At 37.3% G+C, this 7,429-nt stretch overlaps 1 protein-coding gene across 1 annotated transcript in view; it reads right to left on the reverse strand.

Annotated features, from left to right (window-relative positions):
- Nucleotides 1-5,165, reverse strand: part of CTNNA3 (catenin alpha 3) — a 493,584-nt gene extending 488,419 nt beyond the window's left edge. Inside the window, exon 1 of the mRNA XM_062001247.1 lies at nucleotides 5,146-5,165. The gene's annotated coding sequence lies outside the window, so the exon portion shown is untranslated. The remainder of the gene's footprint in view (nucleotides 1-5,145) is intronic.
- Nucleotides 5,166-7,429: the final 2,264 nt, after the last annotated feature.

A 7,429-nucleotide genomic window follows, 5' to 3' on the forward strand; every position in this document is an offset into this window, starting at 1 on the left:
CAGCAGAGAAGCACTCATGCTGTTGAAAAGCCATTTCTGCTGCGTTCACTCCCAAATCAAAAAAACGTTTTAATTCAACACAATTCTCTCCTCCAGTTTCATTGGGATTGCAAAGCACATCACTTGAAAAAAAAGACACCCTTTTTTAACATCTGCAGTTTGTTAGTTCTCTAAATCTTTGGCTAACAGTTCCATGAATTTGCCTTTTATTCACACTAAACATATATATCTTTATGTTATTGTTAGTTCATAGCCCTTTTCTCTAACACTTTCACAGGCCTCCCACTAGAAGGGTATTTCTTGAAATCCATCACAATAGTTACAAATATATGGTGTTGATTGTGGTCTGAATTTTTTTCTAGTCAAGACATACATCAGTTGCAGGGCAACAGGCAAGAACTAGATGGAGATTGCACTTCATGCTTCTACTAAGAGTTGAAGAAATCGCTAGATGATTTTCAGATGCACTCATGCTTGAACTTCACAGTTGCATCTCCTCAGTTTCTTGATAGAAGGATATTGGCAACTGCTTTCCTCAGAATTCAGAAATAAAACCTTCGTGTGTGCAGCAAGAGCTGCTCTCCATTCTTGTGACACAACTTCCTATACTACAGGTCATCTACAATGGCCAGATATTTTCTAAAATTTGGCAGATAAAAGTGTAGTTGTAATTATAGTCACTTCCTCTTACTAGAGATCAGCGTTCTACAGGAGCATGCCACACAGCAGGCTCAACACTGGGAAGCATTACAAATCCAATCTCTTGCAGATCAGAAAAATATGAATCCATATGCTGTGACTTTCCTTTTCTGCGTTTGAGGTTTTTCTTCTTAAGCTTTTGGGGTTTTAGTTTTGTTTTCCTTTTTTTTTTTTAACCTGACCATATTGTCTAACAAATATTTGTAGTCTTTGCTTTAGCCTTGGTTCAGCTGGCTTTTGAATGCAACAACTTACTACTCAGGCCAGGCCTACAACTTCATTAACTGCAAGTCAACTGCAAAAAGTACTGTTTCTAAAAATTTCAACTATACTCTATGGTATAAATAACCTCCCTAAGGGCTCACATGTTGATTCGACTCTTTTTGGGTTTGGGTTTTTTTCTTTTTGTTTAAGTAAAATTCTAATCCTTCCTGAAACTTCCTTAAAGCAGCCAAAAATATGAGAACAAGATTGCATGGCAATGCAGTGGAAGCTACAAAATCTTAAATTATTTTAGTACCCTGACTACATGTTTTTAACTTACCAGGCTGCTCTCACTGTTATTTACCATATCAGCTAACTAGCATTTAAATAGGATTTTTTGGTTTTGGGGGGTTTAAGTGATTAGAAAAGGAACTTCTGTCCTTCCAAATCATCAGCATTAAAATGACAAATTTTGGTGCTTGCCTCAGGAAAAAGTGAGAATCACAGTCTATTTTCTGTATTTGTTTTTTTAATGCATAGGTCTACTCCAGTATAATATGCCCTCTAATTACCGTAAGGACTTCAACTGAGAGATATTTTGGTAAAAGGCTGCTATAACCTCACACTCAGTTATATTAACCTTCACAATAGGCAATTTCAGCACTGTAGACCACCAGCTCTTACAACACTTAGGATGTTAAGCATGTGTCACAAGATTCCCTCAGAACAGCCAGAAAAGCAACCACCTGCACACTCATACAAAGGGCTACAAACTAAAATAATGAGAATTTTGTCTTTTGAGCTGTTGCATCAAACTGAAATTGTGGAGTTCTTTGGTGTAAGAAAAAAATTCACTGCAAAAAACAGTCAAAATCTGCATCCATTTGCAATACAATGTGAACATAATACCTGCAGCTTTTAAACAACCTGTAAGTACACTGTATATAGACATAGATAAACTAATCATTGTCAGAAAGCAGAGCCAAAGATATTCGGCATAAATTAGAACATGTTAACTGTATAATCCATTGCCACCTAGATCATTAGAAAGCCAATAGCACATCACTCACCTATCCTAGAATATATATGGTCCATATTCAGCACTAAAGCAACTGTCTACGTAACTTCTTTGTGTTAGGAACTTCAGTGCAACTGCTATGGCTCACTATTTGGCTTCTGAGGCATCTGCAAGAGACTGCCTGACAAGCTCTCCAGTGTATTTCAGGATGACGGACGGGACACAGTGGCTGTTGGAGGGGCGGCAGGGGGATGGGCATCCTTAAAGCTGTATACTAAAGCAGAAATAGGTCTAGAAAACTTGCGTTTAAAAAGCATTGGAACAATTAGAAGACATGAAACATGTCAGTAGTGATACTTCTGATGCCAATTCTCATAATTTTCAGCACAGCTACTGTTTTCCCATACATTCTGACTGTATGCCAACTTCTGTCTCGAGGCAATGACTCAGTCGCAGACTTTTGAGCTAGACAGCAAATGGATTCACAAGGCTCCCACTCAGTAGCCTGGCACCAAATTTGTGTTCTTTGGGGTTTTTCTATTGTGTCTTACTCTACGCTGACATATACAATACATTACCCTATTAATTTTATAAGATGTACAGGCCTGTTGCTTTCTAAAAGAGAAGACAAAAAAACCCCACTGAAACAAAGTAGCCTGGATTAGTATTTTTAAACAAGATATACATGGACAGGACATCTGAGGATTTTCAAGACCTGAAATATTGCTGAGAATACATGATAGAACATGTTTTATTATTTGTTCTTAATTTCATTATTTATTGCACAGTTTCATCAGTCAGTGACAACAACACTCTAGGAACAAAATTTGTCAGTCCAGAGTCAGTACAGCAAGCACAAATCACGCTTTACAGAAGCCACAAAAACAGTCACTATGTTTTCATTTAATCTTCTAGCATGAAATAAGACATTCTGAATGCCAAAATGTTCTGTTTGCAACACAAAGCATGGACTTTCTCTGCCTGAAGAGCTGCTGCTACTTTGTGAGATAGTCCATGCGTTGGAATAGAGTAACATCTCTGATACCCAGGGAGGATGTTGTCCCTTTAACACCAGGAAAAACCTAGAATGCACCTGCCAAATTAATTACATTTCCATACAAAGCTGTCAGGTTACACTCTAACCTCCTCAGACTTTACCACTTGTAACAGGAAACATGTTAATGCAAATGTTCCTGTTAACGCAAAGACACCACAAAGAAGAGCAGAAGAACTGAAGGTGTCAGGATTCAGATCCATTAACATTTATTCACTGAATAATACTTCATTTAAACAAGTTTTGCATTTAGGTGTAGATTTGCAGTAAAGTAATTGGAAGATAACTTTTAATTCCAAGAGGGGAAAAAAAAAAAAATCAAGAGCTCATTTTTTTTTTTCAACAATCCTTTTTGCTTCCCTCTGTCTTTTCCCTAGAGCAATTCTTCAATCCATTCGTCAACTTCAACTGCATCTGAAAAGCAGGTGAAATTCCCAAGGACACAAGATTTCCACCAATTTCTTCAACATAGATTTCTGCACAAATATTGTCATACATCATCTCTTACAATGAACCTACCAAGCAAAAAAAAATGCAGCATAAACCTAGGTCTTATTGAATACCATAGAATCCACGTGGCAAGGAACAGGTTGTGACTGACCCAGCAGCATGAAAAGCTTTAACTGAGGTTTATAGAAAAGAAAGAAAAACAACCACATTTGAGGTAGGAGAAAGCATTACACCTCAATAAACTTGTCTCATGCCTCCTTTTTGATGTCCTGCAACAAAACAAATTATTTTTCCCAAGTTACAACGTTCAGAACATGTTCTCTTTTCCTTGTTTAATAGCCGTGATTACTTTTTCTACAGTTCCTTCCATCAAAGCTCTTTTACAAGCAAGGGTCATCTTCCAATATCATGTAAGGAAACAGAATGACACAAGAAAAATTATTTACTCAAGATCACACACCATGCCAGTGGCAGAATGAAGAATTGAGTGCTGCAATACAACCAGCTGGTTACCACAGCACCTTGCTCACACTTTAAGTGCAGGGAATACACAGGCTAATAAGAATAAAACATTTCTGAGTACATTTACACTATAAACCTAAACAATGTAATCTCATCTTCCATATGCACGTTAAAGTTATCCAGATACTAGTATGCCTTATTCAACTCATACATTCTTTTCCCTTAACCACACTGTGAAAGCCACTGACCTGGTTGAACACACTGGCACTTCCAGCCAGTTGCAACAACACACTAACAAATTCTAGGAGACATTCCAGCAGAGGTGTGAATCCTATGACCTAGCCAGCTCCAGAACTTTTGGCTTTGCACTAGCATGCCAGTCTGCTTTTCAACCAAGAGTTATCCAAAAACGCGTGTTATGGTCCTGAGCCTACAGCCGCAGGAAGGAAAATCTCCACTGAAGTGTAACCACAGAAATGCACAAACCTGACAATGTTCTCACTAACACTAGCAAGAAATCAAACAATGGTGTCACCAATACCAATGAAATTCTAGTGGATCTGCACCATTATGGGTAACAGCAGAATCAAAACAATCCTGCTTGGCTTAGAACTGCTCTACAAATCTTATCTCGATAATACTTTTTCCAGGTACATTTTTGCAGGTACTGGAGCTTTTGGTCTCGGAACTGCACTTGTAATGTTTAAAATGTATTTTCAGTATTTACTTGATAAAGACAAAAAAAGGTAGCATGACGTCAGATGGCAGCATTTCATTCAAAAAGAAAAGGTTTTCATTAATACTCTTTGGACATATTTCAAATTCCTAAGGAAAAAAAAAATCCTTTCACGTGTGTGTCTGCTATTTTTTGCTGCATGTACTTGGAGCACAATACATGCCCTCTCTAAGTGGCATATAGTTCCTACATGGATGGCTATGCTGTGCTGGTAATGATAGGTTAAGAAGGTCTGGCTCCAAGCCCTCCCTTCTGTTATCACTTTTAAAGTGCTCCTATCTCTATTCAGAACCAGAGACTCCATTTATATAAAGCTCAAGTTGACCTTCTACTAAAAATAGGATATTGTTCAAGTCATCAAAAAAACCACTCACAATAAAAAAATTCCACGATGTGCTACTAAAAGGTTTTTTAATTCCCTTATTTTCCTTTTTATTTGATGAGGATTATCTATTGCAACATTATACTATACTGTTTTGCTTAACAAATGTCTATCTTAGTTGCAATGAAGTAAAGAACTCGTGTTTTTCCCTTCTCTTTGTAGATCTGCTACTCTTGTTATTTCATACCCATACCTCATATCCATACCTCAGGATACTTCATCACCACATATCATTTTACGTACTACTGGCAAAGTGATAAAAAGTTTTGCGTTACTTGTTTTGTCCAGTGACCCAAATAGCGTAATTCTTCTTCCCCGCTGTCTACAGATACGCATAAAACAACTCCAAAATTAAGGATAGCACATGTGATAGATACTTCTTAGGTATATATTAACACTGAGATATGCATGGATATAAAAGAGAAATGGTTTCCAGAAACTGCATCGTTTTGCATGCTGGCAAGCAGCCAGTTAGCTGGCAGTCACAAAAGCACGATCTAATAAACAGGAAACTATACTTAAGCAAAACCATAATCCCACCACACCATGCCTATGTGCATGGACAGATCTCTGACATGTAGATTAATTCTTCTGATGGGGTTCCTGATGCTGCACAGCACCCTATTTCCTCTACCAATTCAGACAACCAGTTTCAAGTCAAAACACGACTCAGAAGAAAATCCCTACTTAGTTGATACATCATTTCTCATGAAACAGCTCCAGAAATAAGACTAAAAACATTCCCATCCATTTTGACCTCCAGTCTCATTCCAACTCAAAAGGATTTGGTTGAAGAGCAACCCTAAAAATAAAAGCCAACATACAACAACAAAAATCTCACACTGTAAACAGCCAAAGTTTGTTCCAAGGTGGATTAGCCCCCTAACATCAATCAGCTGATTGGGAATAGAATAAAATAGCAATAATTCATTATGCATTATTACTAAATGCCTGTCACCAGGCCTAATTTCTTGCTGTTGGATGTCTTTTGAGCTTTGTTAGCTCTGAACATAGCTCATCTTTAATAAGAGGAATCTAAATGGATTTTAAAGAACAGAAGATTGTCTTACCATACATACATTTTTTCAATGTGCCGAGAGTTCCATTGAAGGTAACAGCCCTCCATTGCCCTTCACTTATGAGCAACTGCTTTTGTCTTATCAAATAAAAAATAATTGTATAAGATTGCCTTGTACCATAATTCAGTATCTTCAACACTGAGGTGATAAACATACTTTTACACAAAACTTCCTTCCATTAGATGAAAAATCCAGCAAAGGATTTTTTTTCAGGAGGAAAATTAAACTCAAAAATAACAGCATCCCTGCAACATTTTGTCCTTCTTTTTCCAATATTCCAGTGTGTTTTTTCTTACTTAGGAAACACGCAAACACATTGCACAACTTTGGCTGCTGGCTTCAAGAGACAAGACCATGATCATTTAAAATATTCAGAACATTTTAAAAAGCCATGTTTAAAAGTTCTTTTTCTAGTAAGCTGGTTAAGAAAACCAAAAGAAAACTTTTGAGGCACTTAACTAAGCAATTATAGTTCCGTTCACAGCTTCACGTGCTTGCACTAAGTGGAAAATTCCCTTCATTCCTCTTCAATCTTACCTTTTGAATTAAGAATTCAACAAGAGATCCCAGAAACAGCTCTGCAAAGAACTCCTGATGCAGCCTGACTCAAAGCACTGACAGTAAGATAATAAATGGTTGCCTGTTATTCCCAGTTTACGAGAAACAAAATAGGAGGGGAAGAGAGTCAAAATGCAGAGGGCAGTACTCATTTGGGACCACCTCCTGAACTGTTAGTTCCTGACTTCACTGACAACTTGCTTCTGAAAATACCATTTAAAGAAACCCCAAGCTCATTCCTAGTCTTGCAAACACAGTTTGGCACTGAGCTTTCAGACCCTAAATCAGACACCATTCAAGTCAATGACAAAGTCCTCCTCAGGAATTCATGAGATTTAGATTGAACTTGAGAGGAGAAAGGTGAAGGAGGACACAAAGACCATTGTTGTAAAATCCAGGCCAAACACAGATGAAATGTAACTATCATAGAAGTTTGTACAAACCATGTACAGCATAGTTTGTGTCATCTTCTTCATTTACTTCCACAAAATTATCAAAACATACTTCCAGATCAATAATCTCATATTTATTTATCTTTTCCCCACCAAAAGCAGCCATTGAAGTACTGAACATGAGTGAAGTTTTGCTAACTTGCTATTAAAGCAAACTTGAGTACTCTGAAGTAGGTCAAGTAAATGAGTGCTCTTGTAAAAAAACACAACCCTGGAAACTCCAAAAAGACAGAGATTGCTCAATACTTATATCTGTTCTGCTAAAGACTCCATTCTGCTTCTTAAGACCTTAATGGTCTTCAACCACTGAGTTGAAAAATTTGTATGAGGTCCAT

Source organism: Colius striatus, chromosome 8 (genome assembly GCF_028858725.1).
Source record: "Colius striatus isolate bColStr4 chromosome 8, bColStr4.1.hap1, whole genome shotgun sequence".
NCBI classification, from domain to species: domain Eukaryota; kingdom Metazoa; phylum Chordata; class Aves; order Coliiformes; family Coliidae; genus Colius; species Colius striatus.